Raw genomic sequence first — 20,365 nt, 5'->3', positions numbered from 1 at the left:
GGAAGGAAGGAAACAGCCTGACCCTCTGGGCATCTTCCACTGGGTAACATCCTCATCCATTTGCCAGACCCGCCTAGGTCTCTGTCCAGTGGTTCCAGACCAACAGCAGGGGCGCCACCTCCAGGCCAATCCTGAGAAGTGTAGTTTTGTGAGCCAGACTGATATTCCTGGACATGTTCATTCTAGGCAGCGTGTATCTGCAAGATAAAGGGCAAAGGGTCTGGACTCCTGGGTTAGGAATACCTTACCCCAGGTAGTTCTAGAATCTGGGGTTTCTTAGTGATCAAGAATCTGAGCAGCCCGTGCCCTACTTTCCCACTCTGATTGCCCCAAGTGACCTCAGAAAAGAGATGGGATTCCTCCTGTATCAGCCTCACTGTATGTTTTTTTTCAGGGATTCCTCTTTATTTCTTACTTGTCCTTGGCCTTCCTCCAGACCAGCATAACTTTACATCCTCAAAGCCATCCCATCCAGCCTGCCTCAAGAAGTCCCCAGACTAAGTGACTTCTTTGTGACACTGTGTGAAGAAATCCTGTGATGGCTAATGTACGTGACTTTCTGGGGAGACATTGCCACTGAGCCAGGTTATTTTTAGGGAGGGGAGTTCCCATCACCTGGCAGCCAGCAGTGCCTGGAACTCACTTAGTTCAGTTCCTACCTTATCAGTCTTCAAAGAGTTGGATATTCACATTTGCTAGCTGAGCAGCCTAAACTATCTAGCAGATATCCTGTCATATTAGCTGAGGATGGCAGGAAAGCCCCATTTCCAAAGCCCCATGACCTGAGAACTTTGAAGTCATGCCAGCTTTGTTGCTGCTTGTCTAAGCAATTCTGCAGGACCATCACCGAGTTGGCTGAAATTCAAGTCCACCCAAAGGTAAGGAATGAACAGGATCCTCTTCCTCCTGAACAGCCATCAATGCCCTGGCAGCAAGATACTGCACATCAGGGTTGAGATCAGACATGGCATCACTCAGCGTGTCATTAAGGATCATTCAAAATCCTGAACATGACCATTCAAGGGGACTTTTGGTGACCTTGTGGTCTGAAAACTGCCACTTAAGTCCATCAGCTCTTGACTCACAGGTACTCTGGCTGAGAATAAACAGCAGTGCTGCTGAAGATCAATGGTCGCCTTGATGCCCATGGCTATCACATCATCATGGGGGGAAGCAGGTACCCTAACTAACTTACCTCTGGATTCCTGGTGGAATACATCAATCAAGCTCTAGAGAACTCTCTCTGCTGCTCCCTGCTCACCAAGAAACACAGCCGTACCACCCACTTTAACTCTGCTATGGACTGAGTAAAAATATTCTCAAAATATGTATCTGACAAAGAAAATGTATCCAGGATATAAAAAACATTCTTGGGGCACCTGGGTGGCTCAGTCGTTGAGCATCTGCCTTTGGCTCCGGTTGTGATCCTGGGATCCTGGGATCCTGGGATCCAGTCCCGCATCAGGCTCCCCACAGGGAGCCTCCTTCTCCCTCTACCTACCTCTCTGCCTCTCTCTCTCTCATGAATACATAAATAAAATCTTTTAAAAAGTCCTTAAAACTCAATAATGAAAACAATCCAGTGTTTAAAATAGGCAAAGGATTTGAAAAGACACTTCACAAAGACAGATGGATAGCCAATATGCACACAAAAAGTGGTCTCCATCACTTGGTCATCAGGGAAATGCAAGCTGAAATCACAATGAGCTACTTCTACACTGTCAACAAAATGACTAAAACTCAAGACTGAAGACACCAAATGTTGAAGAGGATATAGAGTAACTAAAGCTCTACATTTTTGTCGAAAGTTTAAAATGGCACAACACTCCTGGCTGGCTCAGTTGGAAGAGCACGTGACTCTTGATCTTGGAGTCATGAGTTTGATCCCCACGTTCGGTGCAGAGATTATTTTAAATAAATAAATAAATAAATAAATAGATAAACCAATAAATAAATAAAGGTGCCTGCGTGGTGCTGTCAGTAAAGCAGGGAGCCTGCTTCTTCCTCTCCCTCTGCCTACCGCTTGCCCTGCTTGTGCTCTCTTTCTCTCTGTCAAATAAATAAATAAAATCTTTTTAAAAATAAAAATTAATTAATTAGCTAATTCATTAATTTTTTTAAATTGCACAACTTTGGGAAAATGTGTAACAGTTTCATAAGATTAAACATACAGGGGATCCCTGGGTGGCTCAGCGGTTCAGCGCCTGCCTTTGGCCCAGGGCGAGATCCTGGAGACCCGGAATCGAGTCCCACGTCGGGCTCCCTGCGTGGAGCCTGCTTCTCCCTCAGCCTGTGTCTCTGCCTCTCTCTCTTTCTGTGTCTCTCATGAATAAATAAAATCTTTAAAAAAATAAAAATAAAAAAATAAACATACAACTTACTTATGACCCAGTACATCTATTCCTGTGTATTTACCCAAGAGAAATGAAAATGGGACCACACACATACACAAAATTGCACAGAAATGTTTAGGGAAGCTTTGTTTGTTTGTTTTCCTTTAAGTAGGCTTTACACCCAACATGGGGCTGCCCTGAACTCAGGACCCCAGGATCCAGAGTTGCATTTTCTACCAACTGACGTAGCCAGGTGCCCCTAGAAAGACATTTCTTGAGACTCCTGCTTTAAACCAACAGCTTCAGCAAACTGCCGGCCTTGACTCAGGGCCAATGTAATTTACTTTGAAATGCATGAAAAAACGAGGTGGGTTGATGGGTGGATAAATGGGTGGAGAAATGAACAGTTGCATGATAAAGAGTCCAATGTAAATTATAGAATCCTATGGTAGGTATATCGGGAATTACTACACAATTTTTTCCATTTTTTTTTTTTTTTAAAGATCACCACACTTTATTTTATTTTTATTTTTTTTATTTATGACAGTCACAGAGAGAGAGAGAGAGAGGCAGAGACACAGGCAGAGGGAGAAGCAGGCTCCATGCACCGGGAGCCTGACGTGGGATTCGATCCCGGGCCTCCAGGATCGCGCCCTGGGCCAAAGGCAGGCGCCAAACCGCTGCGCCACCCAGGGATCCCAATTTTTTCCATTTTTTAAAGAATTTTTTTCCATTTTTTTGAGGCCATAGGAAAACTAAATTGGCAATCTTTTGTTTCTCCAGTGACAAACATATGTGGATGTTTGTTATACATCTGTCAATTCTGTTATTGAAATATTCCATAATAAATACATTAACTAACAGATAAATAGGGCTGCCCCAGTGGCCCAGTGGTTTAGTACCGCCTTCAGCCCACGGAGACCCAGGAGTCCCACGTTGGGCTCCCTGCATGGAGCCTGCTTCTCCCTCTGCCTGTGTCTCTGCCTCTCTCTCTCTCTCTGTGTGTCTCTCGTGAATAAATAAAATCTTAAAAAAAAAAAAAACAGATGAATAAATAAATGTCCTCTGGTGATTCTGACAAGCACCCCGTTGGGCTTCAACAGCTCAGGAGTCTCCATGAACAGCATGCAGCGGAGCCACACAGCACTTACCTTAGAGGCTGGAGAGGAGTTTCCTATGACTGCTGGAACCAAACATCACAAGCATAATGGTTTAAAATCACACAAACTTACTATCTCACAGTTCTGGAGGCCCAAAGTCAGAATGGGTGTCACTGAACTAAATTCAAGGTGTTGGAAGGCTGCTTCCTTCCGGAGACTCTAGACTTCCTTGTCCCTTCCGGCTTCGAGAGGCTGCCAGCATTTTCTGGACTCATGGCCACTTCCTCCACCTTCAAAGCCAGCAGCATAGCATCTTCAAATCTCTCACTGACTCTGACTTTCCTGCCCTCCCTCTTTCACATTTAAAGTCCCCTTGTGATTCCACAGAGCCCACCCAGATAATCCAGGATCATTTTGTTCTTTGTTTTTAAGATTTTATTTATTTATTCATGAGAGACACCGAGAGAGAGGCAGAGACATAGGCAGAGGGAGAAGCAGGCTCCCCGTGGAGAGCACGATGCGGGACTCGATTCCAGAACCCCGAGATCACAACCTGAACCAAAGGTGGATGCTCACCACCGAGCCACTCAGGTGCCCTGATCATTTTCTTGTTTTAAGGTCATCTGATTAGCACCCTTACTTCTATTTGCAGCGTTAATCCTACCTGGCTCTATAACATAACATAATCACAGGATGCGGACATCTTTGGGGGGCCATTATTCTGCCTACCACAGTGCTCTGCCCACTTGTAAGGGGCTCCCCGAGTAAGCTGGAAGAACTGCGATTCCTGACATATGTGCTACGCAGCCGTGATGAAAATGGAAATGCCAGTTCTTGCAAAGCCATGGCACTGCTCCCCATTCCTGTGGATCTACCTCATCCTCAACTGCTCCCTACTACCTCCAGACCACCCTCCACACCCCCACAACCAGCCTGGACAAATCAGAAGGGGCAAGTGTGACATGCAGTACAGAAAACATGGAATCCCCACTGGCCTTGGGACCAACATTTGGTACTAACAATAGACTATGTTGGCAATAGATGACTGGCCTCCATCTCTCTGTCAAGAACTCCTCTGAAGAAGTTCAGACATTCCACCGGGTAAGTGAAGAGACACTGTGCCCTGTCTAGGGGACTTGGAAGGGTCTGGTGCCCACCCCAGTTTTGGCCCTTCACATGGCCAGCCCAGCCGACCCCAAAGCCAGCCCTGAACATCCTCGGACACTCGCTGGGTATCTGCCTCCACTTCTGCAGCTTGATCCTCATCTGCTCAAACTTTTCTCTCCTCCTTCTAGTTTGGAACCTTGATCTCATGCTCTTTCCTAGGTGTCTTCTTGCAGGTGGGAACCCCAGGCCTCCAGTGGAATTTTTGGATCCTCCTCCTCTCCAGCTTCAGTGAGAACTTCTTGATTCGGGCTCCCAGTTCTGGGGACTCCACCCGTCCATCAGGAATCAGAAAAGGTCCAAGCCCCAGCACCCCTATAAGGAGTAAGGAGAGAATGAAATCCTTTTGTGCTTGACATTTCTCATTTCATTTTTCAAGACTTATTTTTAAGTAATCTCTATACCCAATATGGGGCTTGAATGCACAACCCCAAGATCGAGAGTCACATGCCCTACCAGCTGAGTCAGCCAGGGGCCCTGATATTTGTCATTTCACATTATTTCCTATGTCAGTGGGGTCCATTATACTGATTGACCATATTTTGCTTTGTCGCATCTATGCTTTAAGCTTTTGGGACATTGCCAGTCTATTGCTATTATAAATATCTCTGCAATGAACATCCTTATTCAAATGACTTCAGTTTCCTTTTGGGTTATTTCCTTGGGACTAATTTACAACCAAAAGATAATTAGATTGAGGTATTCATCTGTTCCTTTTTTGTCTGATGCACATCCCTTTCCACTGGGAACATCCCCTTCCACTTTATGGTTCGGATGTGCTTTCAAGCAAATGTCCCCACCTGTCCTGTCCCAAGGGTAGGTGTGTGAGCCAATTTGCTCATGGTAGATTGGTAACAACAAACCACAAGTCTCATGGTTTAACACAGTTAAGAATTTATTTCTTGGGAGATCCCTAGGTGGCTCAGCGGTTTAGTGCCTGCCTTTGGCCCAGGGTGTGGTCCTGGAGTCCCGGGATCGAGTCCTGCATCGGGTTCCCTGTGTGGAGCCTGCTTCTCCCTCTGCTTGTGTCTCTGCCTCTGTGTGTGTGTGTGTCTTTATAAATAAGTGAATAAAATCTTTAAAAAAAAAAGAATTTATTTCTTGGTTATATCCTTGCTTGATAAAGGTTTTTGGGAAGTAGAGGAGGCAGGACATGGGGAGGTCCTTCTATTTCTTTTTTTAAATACTTTATTTATTTATTTATTTATTTATTTATTTATTTATTTATTTATTTATGAGAGACACACACAGAGAGAGAGAGAGAGAGAGAGAGAGGCAGAGACACAGGCAGAGGGAGAAGCAGGTGCCATGTAGGCAGCCCAATGTGGGACTCGATCCCGGGACTCCAGGATCATACCCTGGGCTGAAGAAGGCGCTAAACTGTTGAGCCACCTTGGCTGCCCAGGAAGGTCCTTCTATAAGCTGAAATTTAGATAGAAGTTCCTTCCTTCTAGTGTCTTCAGTGTTCTTTACAGCTTCTTTGGGGCCCTTCCATGAGACCTGTACATGCATCAACCATTAAGGAGCAGAGAGTAGGAGGACTGGGGGAGGGAGTACAGCAGCTCTGAAGTTGTACATCTCACTGCCATATTTGGTTGGCCAGAATTAGTCACACACTTCCACTAGATATGAGGCCACCTCGGAAATGGAGTCTTCTGTGCCCAGGAAGAAATGAAACAGTGGTCAACACACAGCATTGTCTTTGCCAGTTAGAAAACCCCGTACTTGAACATGAGATTGCTCAAGAATGGGCATATAACCTTGGTAGATTTATTCTGGAGCATTGCTATGGATCCTGGGAGTCTTCCTAAGGACAAGAGCCATGCAGCGCTTGCTAACATGGAGGTGGCAGGGCTTCTTCCCCAGCAGAGCAAGGGAAGAAGGCTGCTGGAAAACAGAGCCAGGGGCAGGGAGAGCCAAGGAGCTCAGATCCCTGGGGAAGTGCTTTGAGCTCCTGGATCCAGGATCAACTCTTCTGGATAAATTCCCTTTGCCTGAGCTAGTCTGTGTTGGATTTCTGTCACCTACAGCCAAAGGAGTCCTGACTAATAATACTTAGGTCCAGGGAGAAAAAGATTTATTTTATTTTACTTTTTAAAAGATTTTATTTGGGCAGCCCCGGTGGCGCAGAGGTTTAGTGCTGCCTGCAGCCCGGGGTGTGATCCTGGAGACCGGGGATCGAGTCCCATGTCGGGCTTCCTGCATGGAGCCTGCTTCTCCCTCTGTCTGTGTCTCTGCCGCTCTCTCTGAATAAATAAATCTTTAAAAAAATAAAATATTTTATTTATTTAATTAATTAATTAATTTATTTATTTATTTATTCATGAGAGACACATAGAGGCAGAGACACAGGCAGAGGGAGAAGTAGGGTCCTTTTAGGGAGCCCAATACAGGACTTGATCCCAGGATTCCAGGATCTTGACTGGAGTCCAAGGCAGATGCTCAACCACTGAGCCACCCAGGTGCCCCAGGATAAAAAGATTTTAAAATGCTTGAAATAGATTGTGAAAATGCTCTCTAAAACAACCTAGCCATTGCGTAAGGCAGCTTGTTTCTCCAAATTTTGTTTTTATAACTTACGTTTTTTAAAGCATACCTTAATGTTGTTGTATTCAAACATTTTTTGCTGGAAAAGCTGAGTCTTTTCTCACAGTTTATGTGCTGTGTTTTCCTGGGTTTATCTCTCTTAACCATATGTTAAAAATAATGACTTTATAAGTCTGGATAAAAGCCATTTTATGAAAAAAAAATTTTTAAAAAGCCATTTTATGAGTCTTCCCTTATATATTTTGGAGGGCAAACTGTTACTGGTTACATCCATCATATAGAAATGTGCAGAAAGACTTATGTGGATGGTTGTAGCAGGAATGTCTTTATTCTCCCAACAGAAATTTACTTCTTATTATGAGAGTTAGTATAGTGCAAAGATTGAGAGCAGAGGCCCTGAGGCCAGAATTCTTGGGTACAAAACCTGGTCTATGTACTTACTAGCTATGTTAACTTAACAATCATTAACCTCCTCATCTCAGAAACAAAGGTAACACCTACCTTGCAAGTTTGGTTGCAAAGCTCCTACGAGGTTTTTTTATGAGGATTGGATGAGGTAATGTATATAGAATGATCAGAACAGTGACTAGCTTCAGGAAACACATTATTATTATTATTATTTTAAAGATTTTATTTATTTATTCATGAAAGACACAGAGGAGAGAGAGGCAGAGACACACGCAGAGGAAGAAGTAGGCTCCCTGCAGGAAGCCCGACGTGGGACTCGATTCCAGGACTCCAGGATCATGCCCTGGGCCAAAGGCAGGCGCTAAACCGCTGAGCCATCCAGGGATTCCCAGGAAACACTTATTAAAATGCTGTTCTGGGGGACGCCTGGGAGGCTCAGCGGTTGAGCGCCTGCCTTCGGCCCAGGGCATGATCCTGGAGTCCTGGAATCGAGTCCCACATCGGGCTCCCTGCATGGAGCCTGCTTCTCCCTCTGCCTGTGTCTCTGCCTCTCTCTCTCTCTCTCTCTCTGTGTCTCTCATGAATAAATAAATAAAATCTTTTAAAAAATAAAATAAAATGCTGCTTTGGGGGGTGCCTGGGTGGCTCAGGTGTTTAGGCCTCTGCCTTTGGGTCAGGTCATGATCCTGGGGTCCCGGGATTGAGCCCCACATCAGGTTCCCTGCTCAGTGGGGAGCTGGCTTCGCCTTCTCCCGCTGCAGCTCCCCCTGCTTGTCCTCTCACTCTCTGCCAAATAAATAAAGTCTTTAAAAAAAAAAAAAAAAAAGGGCAGCCCCGGTGGTGGTGCTGCGGCTTGGCGCCGCCTGCAGCCCAGGGTGTGATCCTGGAGACCCTGGATCGAGTCCCATGTCGGGCTCCTCTCCCTGCCTGTGTCTCTGCCTCTCTCTCTCTCTGTATCTCTATGAATAAATAAATAAGATCTTTAAAAAAAGAAAAAATATATATATACTGTTTTTGTTATTATTATTACTGATCACCTACAGAATGCTAAACCTTTCCCTGGGCACTTGGGATATAGCAGCAAAGAAACCAGATAAAACTCCTGATTGCCCATATGGAACCTCTATTCTTTTTTTCCTTTTTAAAAAAATTTTAAAGTAAGCTCCACACCCACATCAGGGCTTGAATTAACAACCCTGAGATTAAGAGCTGCATGCTCTACCAGCTGAGCCTGCCAAGGAACCCCTGGAGCTTACATTCTAAACAGACTAATTAAGGAAAATAGAGAGTATGCCAGATGGTGATTGATGCAGTGGAGGGAAATAAAGCAGGGAACGGAGAGAGAGAGAGTAATGGGGAGAGATGAAATTTTAAAGATGTTCTGATAAAGGCATCACCAAGAAGGTGATGTTCAAGTACAGGCCTGAGAAAGGGAAGAAATGAACCTCATGAGTTATCTGCGAGAAAGGCGTTCCAGGCAAAGGGAGAAGCAAATGCAGAGGGACCAAGGTAGGATCAGACCTGGACAGGCTGACCTCTGTGTGTGGAACTGCCTGAGTGGTGGGAGAAGTCAAGGCAAGGGGAAGGGACGGGACTGGATCATGGGGGGCCTTGATGGTCTTTGTAAGTCTTTGGATTTTGCTCAGAATAAGATGGGAGCCACTGGAGGGTTTTGAGCCAGGGAGTGGCCTGAGGTGACATATTTTAAGGGTGCCATGCTGGCAGAAGCAGAGAGACTATCAAGGAGGCCACTCAATAATCCGGCTGAAAATGGTGATAATTTGGAGCCAGCTGCCCACGGTGAAACCAGCAGAGTAGAGTCAGAGTTTAGATATATATTATAGATACAGATTAGGATTTGCAAGTGGACATGACATAAGAAGAAAGAGAAAGAGAGCTTTCAAGGATAACTCTGAGAGGTGCCTGGGTGGCTTAGCTGGTTAAAAGTGTCTGACTCTTGATTTCACAGTTGTGAGTTCAAGCCCTGTGTTGGGCTTCACACTGGTCATGGAGCCTACTTAAAAAAAAACAAAGCAAACAAAAAAACCCCCCACAATTTCTTAAAAAAAAAGAAATACTGGGGCATCTGGGTGGCTCAGTGGGTTAAGCATATGTCTGTGGCTCAGGTCATGATCCTGGGGTCCTAGGACTGAACCCCACATCAGGTTCCCTGCTCAGTGGGAAGTCTGCTTTTCCCTCTGCCTGCTGTGCCATCTGTTTATGCTCTCCCTTAAGATCTGTCAAATAAATAAATAAATAAAATCTTAAAACAAAAAGGAAAGAAAAGAAAAGAAACACAAATGGATGGATCCAAAGTTTTAGCCTGAACAACTAGAAGGAGAGCTGCCATGAGCTGATGTGGGGAAGACTAGGGGAGGAACAAGTTAGGGAAGAAGATCAGAGTTTAATTTCACAGTTGTTTGAGGTACCTATTAGGTACCAGTGTTTATGGTTTGTTATATTTGTGCCAACTCTCATATAGCATGAGTGATAACTATGATTAGTCATATTTGTTATAAATAAAACCTTAATCTCATTATTTTTTCTGTTTAACTGGTTTTGTTGATTTTTCAGTAGACATAGACTGGGAACCTTCACAATACTGTGCTAGCTCCCAATGATTTCTTTGAGGGCTTCAAAGTCCTCTCTATCTTCTGCACCCTTTTCCTGTTATCCACTAAGAGAATTTTTTTAAAGTAATCTCTACACCCAACAGGGTGCTCGAACTCACAACCCAGAGATCAAGAGTCACATGTTCTACTGACTGAGCCAGCCAGGCACCACAGAGAATCTTTTATCCCTGCAAACAGGGTAGGTTTTGCTTGTAGATTTGCCACTCCTAAGCAATGTGTATTATAAGATGCATGAGAGAGGGCACCTGCCTGGCTCAGTTGGTGGAGCATATCTCAGGTCATGAGTTCAAGCCTCATGCTGGTGTAAAGATTACTTAAAAGATAAATAAGTAAGTAAATAAAGCAAGATGTACCAGAGGATGATGGAAAAGAGCACGTTACAATTGGAAATAAACCTCTAGAAGCTGTTGGCTTTGATTTCACTATAAAATTGCAAAGGTAAATGGTATTGATGGTAGATCTGACCTTTTCAGTTTATTTATTTATTTGTTTTTATTTTTTAAAAGGTTTTATTTATTTATTCATGAGAGACACAGAGAGAGGCAAAGACATAGGTAGAGGGAGAAGCAGGCCCTCCACAAGGAGCCCAATGCAGGACTCCATCCCAGACCCTGGGATCACACCCTGAGCCGAAGACCACTGAGCCACCCAGGCATCCCAGATCTTTTCAGTTTAATCTCAGTGTAGTGTTCTTTTGTTTGTTTGTTTGTTTTAAGATTTTATCTATTCAAGAGAGAGAGAGCATGAGCCAGGAGAGGGGCAGACAAAGAAGAAGCAGACTCCCTCCTGAGGAGGAAGTCTGACTTGGGGCTCAATCCCAGGATCCCAGAATCATGACCTAAGTTGAAGGCAGACACCCAACTGATTGAGCCACTCAGGTGCCCCTAATCTCAGTGTAGTTTTAAAGTCGCATGAGCAAGAGGTCAAATGTCAGATAATATTTATTACTGGCGGGATCCCTAGGTGACGCAGCGGTTTGGCGCCTCCTTTGGCCCAGGGCGCGATCCTGGAGACCCAGGATCGAATCCCACGTCGGGCTCCCGGTGCATGGAGCCTGCTTCTCCCTCTGCCTGTGTCTCTGCCTCTCTCTCTCTCTCTTTCTGTGACTATCATAAATAAATAAAAATTATAAAAAAAAAATATTTATTACTGGCTTTTAACCAGTGTTCCATGGAGATGTTTTAAGGGAAAGGCACTGAAAGGATGGGACTCTAAGGTCACTCTGTGTGTCCAAGGGCAGCTCACTCTTTTTTTTTTTTTAAGATTCATTTATTTATTCATTCATTCATTAATTCATTCATTTATTCATGAGCAACACAACACACACAGAGGCAGAGACATAGGCAGAGGGAGAAGCAGGCCCTACGCAGGGAGCCCCATGTGGGACTTGATCCCAGGACTCCGGGATCACGCCCCAAGCTGAAGGCAGACGCTTAATCGCTGAGGCACCCAGGTGTCCCCCCCTTTTTTTAAAAAAATATTTTAAAATTTATTTATTCATGAGAGACAGAGAGAGAGAGACAGAGAGGCAGAGACATAGGCAGAGGGAGAGGCAGGCTCCCTACAAGGGCAGCCCACTCTTATATATTACATAGACACTATCCCATATATAAAGCTTCTGAATATGAAGAACTTCATATGAAATAAGTTTCTGGGGGATCCCTGGGTGGCTCAGCGGTTTAGCGCCTGCCTTCGGCCCAGAGCGCCATCCTGGAGTTCCGGGATCGAGTCCCATGTCGGACTCCAGGCATGGAGCCTGCTTCTCCCTCCTCCTGTGTCTCTGCTTCTCTCTCTCTCTCTCTCTCTCTATCATAAATAAGTAAATGAATAAATCTTAAAAAAAAATAAGTTTCTGCCATTTTAAAAAAAAACTGTGAAAATACTGTGGCTCCATATTATTTCAAGAATTAGAGTCACAGTGGGGCACCTGGATGGCTCGTTCCATTGAGCATCTGACTCTTGATTTCAGCTCATGATCTTGGGGTCATGGGATTCAGCCCTGTGTCAGGCTCCATGCTCAGCTTGGAGTCTGCTTATCCCTCTCCCTCTGTTCACACTCTGTCTCTCAAATAAGTAAATAAATAAAATATTTAAAATTTATTTATTTTTTTAAATTTTTATTTATTTATGATAGTCACAGAGAGAGAGAGAGGCAGAGACACAGGCAGAGGGAGAAGCAGGCTCCATGCACCGGGAGCCCGATGTGGGATTCGATCCCCGGTCTCCAGGATCGCGCCCTGGGCCAAAGGCAGGCGCCAAACCGCTGCGCCACCCAGGGATCCCCAATATTTAAAATTTAAAAAACAATTAGAGGGATCCCTGGGTGGCTCAGCGGTTTGGCGCCCACCTTCAGTCAAGAGTGTGATCCTGGAGACCCGGGATCAAGTCCCGCGTTAGGCTCCCAGCATGGAGCCTGCTTCTCCCTCTGCCTGTGTCTCTGCCTCTCTCTCTCTCTCTGTCTCTCATAAGTAAATAAATAAAAATAAAATCTTAAAAAAAAAGAATTAGGGTCATTGTCACATGCCCTATCTCCCCAACTAGTTAGTGTTGGTTTATAATGGCTAAATTTGAGAAATATGCATTTTCTTTGAGTGGCTTTTGTATGTCCAAAGTGAAGGTAATTCCTAGATGTTTACTGGTTGGTTTGCATTTATTATTGTCTATGGGATCTTTTCCTTCCCACTAAATTTTCCAGCTGTTTTTCCAGCTGTATTCTTACAATCTAAAATCTTGCTGAAGCCACTGCCAAACTCCAGTAGTGTTTAGGATGATTTTCCTAAATATAAACATCTTGACTGCCCAAAGTGATACATGTGCTCCTTTCTTCTCAATTCTTTTTTTTTTTTAAGATTTTATTTATTTGAGAGAGAGATATTGAGAGAGAGGGAGAGAGAGAAAGAGAGACAGAGAGAGAGAAAAGAGAGAGCAGGAGCAATGGGGAGAGGGGGAGAGTAAGAAGCCGACTCTCCACTTTGCAGGGAGTCTGACTTGGGGCCAGATCCCAGGACCCTGGAATCATGGCCTGAGCTGACAGCAGATGCACAACCCACTGAGCCATGCAGGTGCCTCTTTCTTCTCAATTCTTATGTACCTTACTCCTCCTCCTTAGAGAATTATGACAAGCATTCCTAATGTAGTAACTAAAACTAAATTGTGTCAGTGAAATTAATTAAACTAAATTATGTTAGGGCATCTTGGTTTTGCACTTTGAAAAATTCAATGTATATGCAGGTTTGAAAATTCAAAGTTTACAGATAACAGCTAAGTGAAAAGTAACATCTTTCTTCCTTACCACCTGTCCTTCTCCCTAAAGACAATTTCTTGAGCTTCCCTCCAGAAAAACAAGTAATTGTATATGTGAGAATGTGATGTGTGTGGGTATGCACAAATTCTTAATTATACATCCTTTCACACCTGTCTTTAAGTGTAATCATTCAAATGCTTAGCAGTTAAGTGAAGATTCCGGGTATGAACAGCACTCTTTAGTCTCTTAAACCATGAAACAGATGGGAAAGAATGCATTCACCTCATGAGAGGTGGGGCACTTGGGGGGTGGGGTGGGGAGGTGGGGAGCACAGGCACATCCTAGGAGGACCCGGCTTGAGACTCGGCCAGTAGGACATTTGAATGGATTAACATTGTTGATTTGTGAATTTGTGAATTTTGCAAGAATTCTGCTCTTTCCCTATAGCTGTGTGTTTTGGGTCCTTGTTAGCATTTGTCATGTAATTCTTTCTGGATTGTTGCATAGCCTCTCTTGTCATCATTAGTATTTCTTTTCTGATTAAAAATACTCTGGTTAATGCTTTTTTACAAGTCTTTCCTTTTTTGAGATGTTTTCATTTGGAGTTCCTTTTCAGCTTCCCTTCCCCTTTGTGGTGGGCTTCCCGGCACTCCATGGGGTACAAGCACCCCTGCGGTCTTGGAATGTGAGCAGCCTGGGCAGGCAAGCCCTGCCAGGAGTCTAGTCGCCTGTGGAGCGGGTTATCTCCTGGGGAAGAATGCATCCGAAGGGAAGTAGCTACGTTCAGGCAGACAAACCTGGCCTTAAAAATAAGCCTTGGGATGCCTGGGTGGCTCAGCGGTTGAGCGTCTGCCTTTGGCCCAGGGTGTGATCCTGGGGTCGGGGATCAAGTCCCACATCGGGCCCCTTGCAGGGAGCCTGCTTCTCCCTCTGCCTGTGTCTCTATCTCTTTCTCTGTGTCTCTCATGGATAAATAAATAAAGTCTTAGAAAAAAAAAAAAAAAGAATAAGTGTTGGGTGATGGGGTGTTTGTCCCTCTTAGCTGTCTAGTCCCCAACCCAGCCAACTGGAAGCCAGCATCGCTGGTCTGAGCTGTCTCAGTCTCTAGGCTATAAATGCAAACTAAATCTGAAAGAGCCATTTCTAGTACTAAGTCTATACAGGATTGGAAGTAATGACATTCCCTTTCATTTTGTCCATGTGACAAAGCATGTTGGTAAAGTAGGGAGAGTGGTCTTCTCCCCACTTCTACATGGACATGCCATAGAAGACAGCACCCCTGAGTTTGCCACAAAACATGAGGCAGCTTTGCCTCCTGCTCATCAATATGGGTGGCCCCCAAGCAGGATGATTAGTTCAATGCGTCAACTTGGCTAAGCTATAATATCCAGTTATTCAATCAAACGCTAATCAAAGTGTTGCAATTAATATCTACAGTCAATTGAGTTTAAGTAAAGGAGATTATCCTTGATACTCTGGGTGGGTCTCATTCAATCAGCTGAAAGACTTTAAGAACAGAACTGAGATTTGCCTAAGGAAAAAGACATTTGTCTATGGACTATAGCATCGGCTATAGAGTTTCTTTTTCTTTTCTTTGTTTTTTTTTTTCCCCACAGAAAGCTGAAAAATAATTTATTCTAGTCGATGGCATTAATAAGAAAGTCATCCTGAAAATATACTTTGGGGGATGCCTCGGTGGCTTAGCGGCTGAGCATCTGCCTTCAGCCCAGGGCGTGATCCTGCGGTCCCAGGATGGAATCCCTGCATGGAGCCTGCTTCTCCCTCTGCCTCTGTCTCTGCTTCTCTGTGCCTCTCATGAATAAATAAATAAAATCTTAAAAAACAACAACAACAACAAAAACCAATAGCTCTTCCCTTTAAAAACTATATATATATTCTTTGGTATAATTCTGTTGGGACAGATATTCCCTCTGAACATGCTCTCCTACTGATTGCCCCACCCAATCCTTACTGTCTCAAGACGATTTTTTTTTTCCGAGACGGTTTTTGAATACTTTGCTGACTCCCGTGTTGTGACCAGGCAGCAGTCATCTTCAAATTCACAGGTTCCAAGGAGAGAGCAATGTATTTCTCAGAAGAATAGCACCTTCTATCTCAGACGAGTGCATAAACATTTTATTAGAGTCAGCACAGTTTAGGTTAAGTAGGCATATAATTCATCAAAATGTAAAACAGGTGACAGGAAAAAAAACGTATTGTAGAATAAGATATTCAAACGTAGTGGAAATGCTTGAGGCAGCTGATGGCCAAAATAGGTGAGCCAAAGAAGGTGGTCTGGGTTTGGAGTTAATTTTGCATCTAGTGGAATTCTCTTCGTGACTTTGATAACTGAGCGCTGGGGAGCAGGTCTTCCTCCCCAAGGCCAGTGATACTTAAGGTACCAGATGGTCTCATTTTTCAACTGTGGTCCAAAGAGAGGGTTGAGTTGGGCCAGAATTGCAACCAGCCAAAGAGATAGCAGCAAATGTAACAGGTTACCAGCGTGGTGATGATAACTCCCCAGTTGGGACCCTTAGGGATGAACCAGGGCACGCAGACACTGACGAAGCCCCAGAACATGCTCATCACAATGGGAGGCACTGCAAGGCTGTTGTATGCCACGGTTGCCACCAGAGGTACCAGGCCCTGCTCAACCACCTCACACTGGTCCCACCCGGAAGTGTCAACACCCGGCCATAGAGTTTCTTGCTCAAGAATTTCCAGCCTGTATTTTTCACAAACTTTCCTTAATAAAAGATGAAATGTTAAAAAAAAAAATGGTTTCCAGCCTAGCCTGCCCTTCCAAGTTTCAGACTTGTCAGCCCCCACAATCACATAAGCCAATTCCTTACAACAAATCATTTTCTTTTCTTTTTTAAGTAATCTCCACACTCAACATGGGGCTCAAACTCATGACCCCAAGATCAAGAGTTGCATGCTCTTTTGAACGAGCCAGCCAATAAATCTTTTTTCTTTTTCTTTTTAAAGAATTTATTTATTTATTCATGAGAGATATGGAGAGACACAGGCAGAGACACAGGCAGAGGGAGAAGCAGGCTCCATGCAGGGAGCTTGGTCCCAGGACTCCAGGATCACGTCCTGAGCCGAAGGCAGACGCTCAACCACTGAGCCACTCAATGAATTTTTTAAAGCCATCCATTCATCCATTTATCCATCCATCCTATTGGTACTGTTTCTCTGGTAGAAACCTGATCGATATATCACGGAAGGGGCAGCACCCAATAAAGGCAGGGGTGAAGCATTTTGTATAAATGGTGGTGCCCATGTGTTATTGTCCTGACTGTGGGTTTCAGACAAAATGCCATGATGAGATCCCACACCTTCTTCACTGGTAGTGAGCATGACCGAAATAAGCCAGGGTGGAAGAAACAGTGGATGCTTCCAGGAAGAAGTCGGAGCTTATCAGTGACCATGTATATGCATACCCTCTGGGCATGTCCGAACATATCTGGTTGAGACTTGGAGGTGGCTGGAGGTCCTTCCTCATCAGCAGGTGTAAGAAGGAACCCAGATGATACAGTTAATCCCCATGTGACCCCATCTGCAGTTCCAGAATAATGTGGGGCAGAAAAACACAGGCCTTGAGTTCCAGCAGGAAACAGATGGCATACTCAAATTTATGATCATGAAAGGGAGGTTTGACAAACAGCCTATTCACTCAAGGGGAGCCATAGCATAAGGACACCACATGGGACAGTCCAGTACTCCTGGGGCTGGTAACAGCCCAACTGTCACTTCTCCTGGGCTGAAGGGACAAAAGGAGGGAAGGATTCCCAGAACTGGAAACAGAGTTGCATACAGAAGTTTGCCTCTGCCAGCACCTGTCAGTGGAGGGACAGCCAGAGCAAGGTGACCCCTTAGGAAGGAGCTGATCTTACTTATTTTCTTTCTCTGATGTCTTGCCTGGGCTCCTCTTGACCAGAAGCCAGGGACATGAGAGGCCCTTTAAGTGATCCATATAGGTTAGCCTCTAGCTAGAAAGGCAGATGAGAATGATGGAGAATCATCTGAAAGGGCAGAGAAATGCTGTCTGGCCTACACAGGTTACACTGGGATACTGAACTTAGGTAGAGCCTTCCTCTCTCTGGAAGACATTTTTTAGTGTTACACTCTTTTTTCTTTTTTTTTTTAAGATTTAATTATTTATTCACGAGAGACACAGAGACAGAGGCAGAGGGAAAAACACGCTCCCTGTGGGGAGCCCGATGAGGGAACAGATCCCAGGACCCCAGGATCACGCTCTGAGCCAAAGGCAGACCCTCAACCACTGAGCCACCCAGGCACCCTGTTACACTCTATTTATAGTTTCTCTTTGTTCTGGCAATTCTCAAGCAGGTGCATCAGTGTTCCCCTAGAGGGTAAGGGAAATGTGGGGGCTTTTCTTTGCTTGTCTCGATGACTTAGGGGCACAGTTGGCATTTTGGGAGCAGAGGCCAAGAATACTAAATGTTTTGCAAAACCAAGAAAGTGGGCAGCCCGGGTGGCTCAGCAGTTTAGCTCCACCTTCGGCCCAGGGTGTGATCCTGGAGACCCAGGATCCAATCCCATGTCGGGCTCCCTACATGGAGCCTGCTTCTCCCTCTGCCTGTGTCTCTGCCTCTCTCTCTCTCTCTCTCTGTGTGTCTCTCATGAATAAATAAATAAAATCTATTAAAAAAAACAAGGGGGATCCCTTGGTAGCTCAGCGGTTTGGTGCCTGCCTTTGGCCCAGGGCGTGGTCCTGGACTCCCAGGATCGAATGCCACATCAGGCTCCCTGCATGGAGCCTGCTTCTCCCTCTGCCTGTGTCTCTGCTTCTCTCTCTCTCTCTCTCTGTCTCACATGAATAAATAAATAAATCTTAAAAAAAAAAAAAAAAGAACAAGAAAGAATGTGAAAGAATGAAGAACTCGAAAGCCCTAGAGGGCAGGATGGGCTTGCCCAGGTGAGGGGAGCAGAGAGGCTAGGGCTAGAAGCAGGGTATCTGGATATGCCTGAGGTAAAGAGTCTTGGGTTGCTTTTGGCTTTGGAGGCAGCTGGAAGGGGCAACAATTATCAGGAGATCAGGAGCTGGGACAGACGCACACTGAACTAGCAGAGAAAAGATCCATGGGTTCAAGAAGCAAGAAAGTATAGAATCAGGTCAACAGATACGTCAAGAACATTTGTAGGCCCATCGGCCCAAAAGGGAGAAAGGTGCCATAACTCTAAGGTCAAGTCCAGGATAAGGCTCAGACTCGAGGTTCATATGACACCAGCATAGATAGACATTGTCATGGGCTGGAGGGGGACACCAGCACTTCACCTGCCCTGGACTTCCTGTGGGGTTGCCTCCCTCTAGTCCCATGAATTCAGGTGAAATGAACCGCAGCCACTGACTGCTGCAGAGCCCCAGGGGCCTCTGGAAACTGGGGCAGGGTGGAGTGAGCCAGTGGGGGCAGCAGGGGGTGCTGCTGGCCCTTCTAGAGGTGGGATGTCGGGGAACTAAAAGAAGATAGTTGGTTTTATATATATGAGTATAAGATGCCATGGGTTGTAAAGCACGTCCCGATTTCAGAGAGAACATGTGAAGAAAATGAGTATCTTAGACTCACTGAAATATAGTTCTTTTACTTAGTTCTCTCAGTAACGCCCCCAAAAATGTAGATGATATGATCTCTAGGTACCAATGGGAAAATTGACGCTCAGAGAGAGTAGATAACTTCCCAAATGTAAGTTTTGAATCCAACAGGAACTCATTTCTTCCAGAGCTTTCTCTGGAGCCAGAGATGCTCTGAAAGGTCCATTTAGTAGGGATTTGGGAACAGCAAGTGGATTGGAAGGGGGCTGGAAGCTAGCTTGTCTTGAAACCTATCTAGGAGAAGTCACAGGCTTACTGGGGGGCTGGGGGAGGACTCCTGGAGATTTCGGTGGGGATTCAGATCTCCCTAAGCCACTCCCTTGGTGCTGCCACTGCTCAGAGATGTGAATGGTGCTACCAAGGCTTGTCTTAACTGTCAGACACCACCAGTACTGGCTGGGGACTCCACCCTTGCCAGACCCTCTCAAGACACCGATACCACCCTGCAGATTGCCTCTCAGGTGACTCCAGTTTCTCTGACACCATTGTGTAGGTCAGGTTTCCTGGAACCAGGTCCCAGATACCTCAGGGCTGTCTCTAGAATGCTAAGGGTCTGTGGGGACTCCACATCGGCCACACAGCCCAGCCTGTGTCTACTCTCTGCTGGAGGTCCTCACATTCCCAGCAGGCCCCATTCTCCCTTGAGACCCTCTGTCTCCTCCAAAATCCAGTCTAAAGTGTCCAAGTAACAAAGCCAGGATCCTGAGCTCCGTCCCCAGATGCTCCATCAGCTCTTGCTCAGAAGAAAGATTATATATAGTTCCAGGCTCTTATTCTGACCTTGCATGTTATAGAGGCTTCTGCTTGGATATAGAGCATATATGAGAGAAAACGGTGGCCCAAGTGTGCCTCTCACCATGGATGCCTGTGCTTCTGAAAATGTGTGCTGGAGTATCTTCTTTATGTATAGTGAGTTGGCCCTGTGGTTTCTTCGTGGTTTTTTGTTTCCTTTTAAAGATTTTATTTATTTCTTCATGAGAGACACAGGCAGAGGGAGAAGCAGGCTCCATGCAGGGAGCCCGATGTGGGACTAGATCCCGGGACTCCAGGATCACGCCCTAGGCTGAAGGCGCCGCTAAACCTGAGCCACCCAGGGATCTCTCTTGGTTTTTGAAGCCAGTGTATGAAAGCAAATTTCGGGGCACTTGGGTGGCTCAGTTGGTTAAGTGTCTGCCTTTGGCTCAGGTCATGATCCCAGGGTCCTGGGATGGAGCCCCATGTAGGGCTCCCTGCTCAGGGGGAGTCTGCTTCTCCCTCGCCCTCTGTCTGCTGTTCCCCCTGCTTGTGCTCTCTCTCTGTCAAAGAAATACATAAAA

General features: G+C 45.3%; 2 long non-coding RNA genes, 1 other non-coding gene and 1 pseudogene across 3 annotated transcripts in view; 1 reads left to right on the top strand and 3 right to left on the bottom strand.

Annotated features, from left to right (window-relative positions):
• The first annotated feature begins 295 nt into the window (after window positions 1-295).
• LOC118355685 (uncharacterized) lies at window positions 296-4,895 on the top strand. Its single transcript, XR_004818664.2, has 3 exons — window positions 296-878; window positions 4,086-4,534; window positions 4,760-4,895. It is a non-coding gene; the product is annotated as an uncharacterized LOC118355685 (long non-coding RNA).
• LOC112653046 (small nucleolar RNA SNORA2/SNORA34 family) lies at window positions 2,559-2,667 on the bottom strand. The gene has a single exon (XR_003131894.1). It is a non-coding gene; the product is annotated as a small nucleolar RNA SNORA2/SNORA34 family (small nucleolar RNA).
• LOC125755807 (uncharacterized) overlaps window positions 4,780-20,365 on the bottom strand; it is a 44,333-nt gene continuing 28,747 nt past the window's right edge. Inside the window, exon 3 of the long non-coding RNA XR_007413153.1 lies at window positions 4,780-4,912. This is a non-coding gene — a long non-coding RNA (uncharacterized LOC125755807). The remainder of the gene's footprint in view (window positions 4,913-20,365) is intronic.
• On the bottom strand, window positions 15,551-20,129 carry LOC112652982 (uncharacterized; annotated as a pseudogene).

This window comes from Canis lupus, chromosome 9 (assembly GCF_003254725.2).
Source record: "Canis lupus dingo isolate Sandy chromosome 9, ASM325472v2, whole genome shotgun sequence".
Classification (NCBI taxonomy): Eukaryota; Metazoa; Chordata; class Mammalia; order Carnivora; family Canidae; genus Canis; species Canis lupus.
This window is presented reverse-complemented; position numbering and strand designations above follow the sequence as displayed.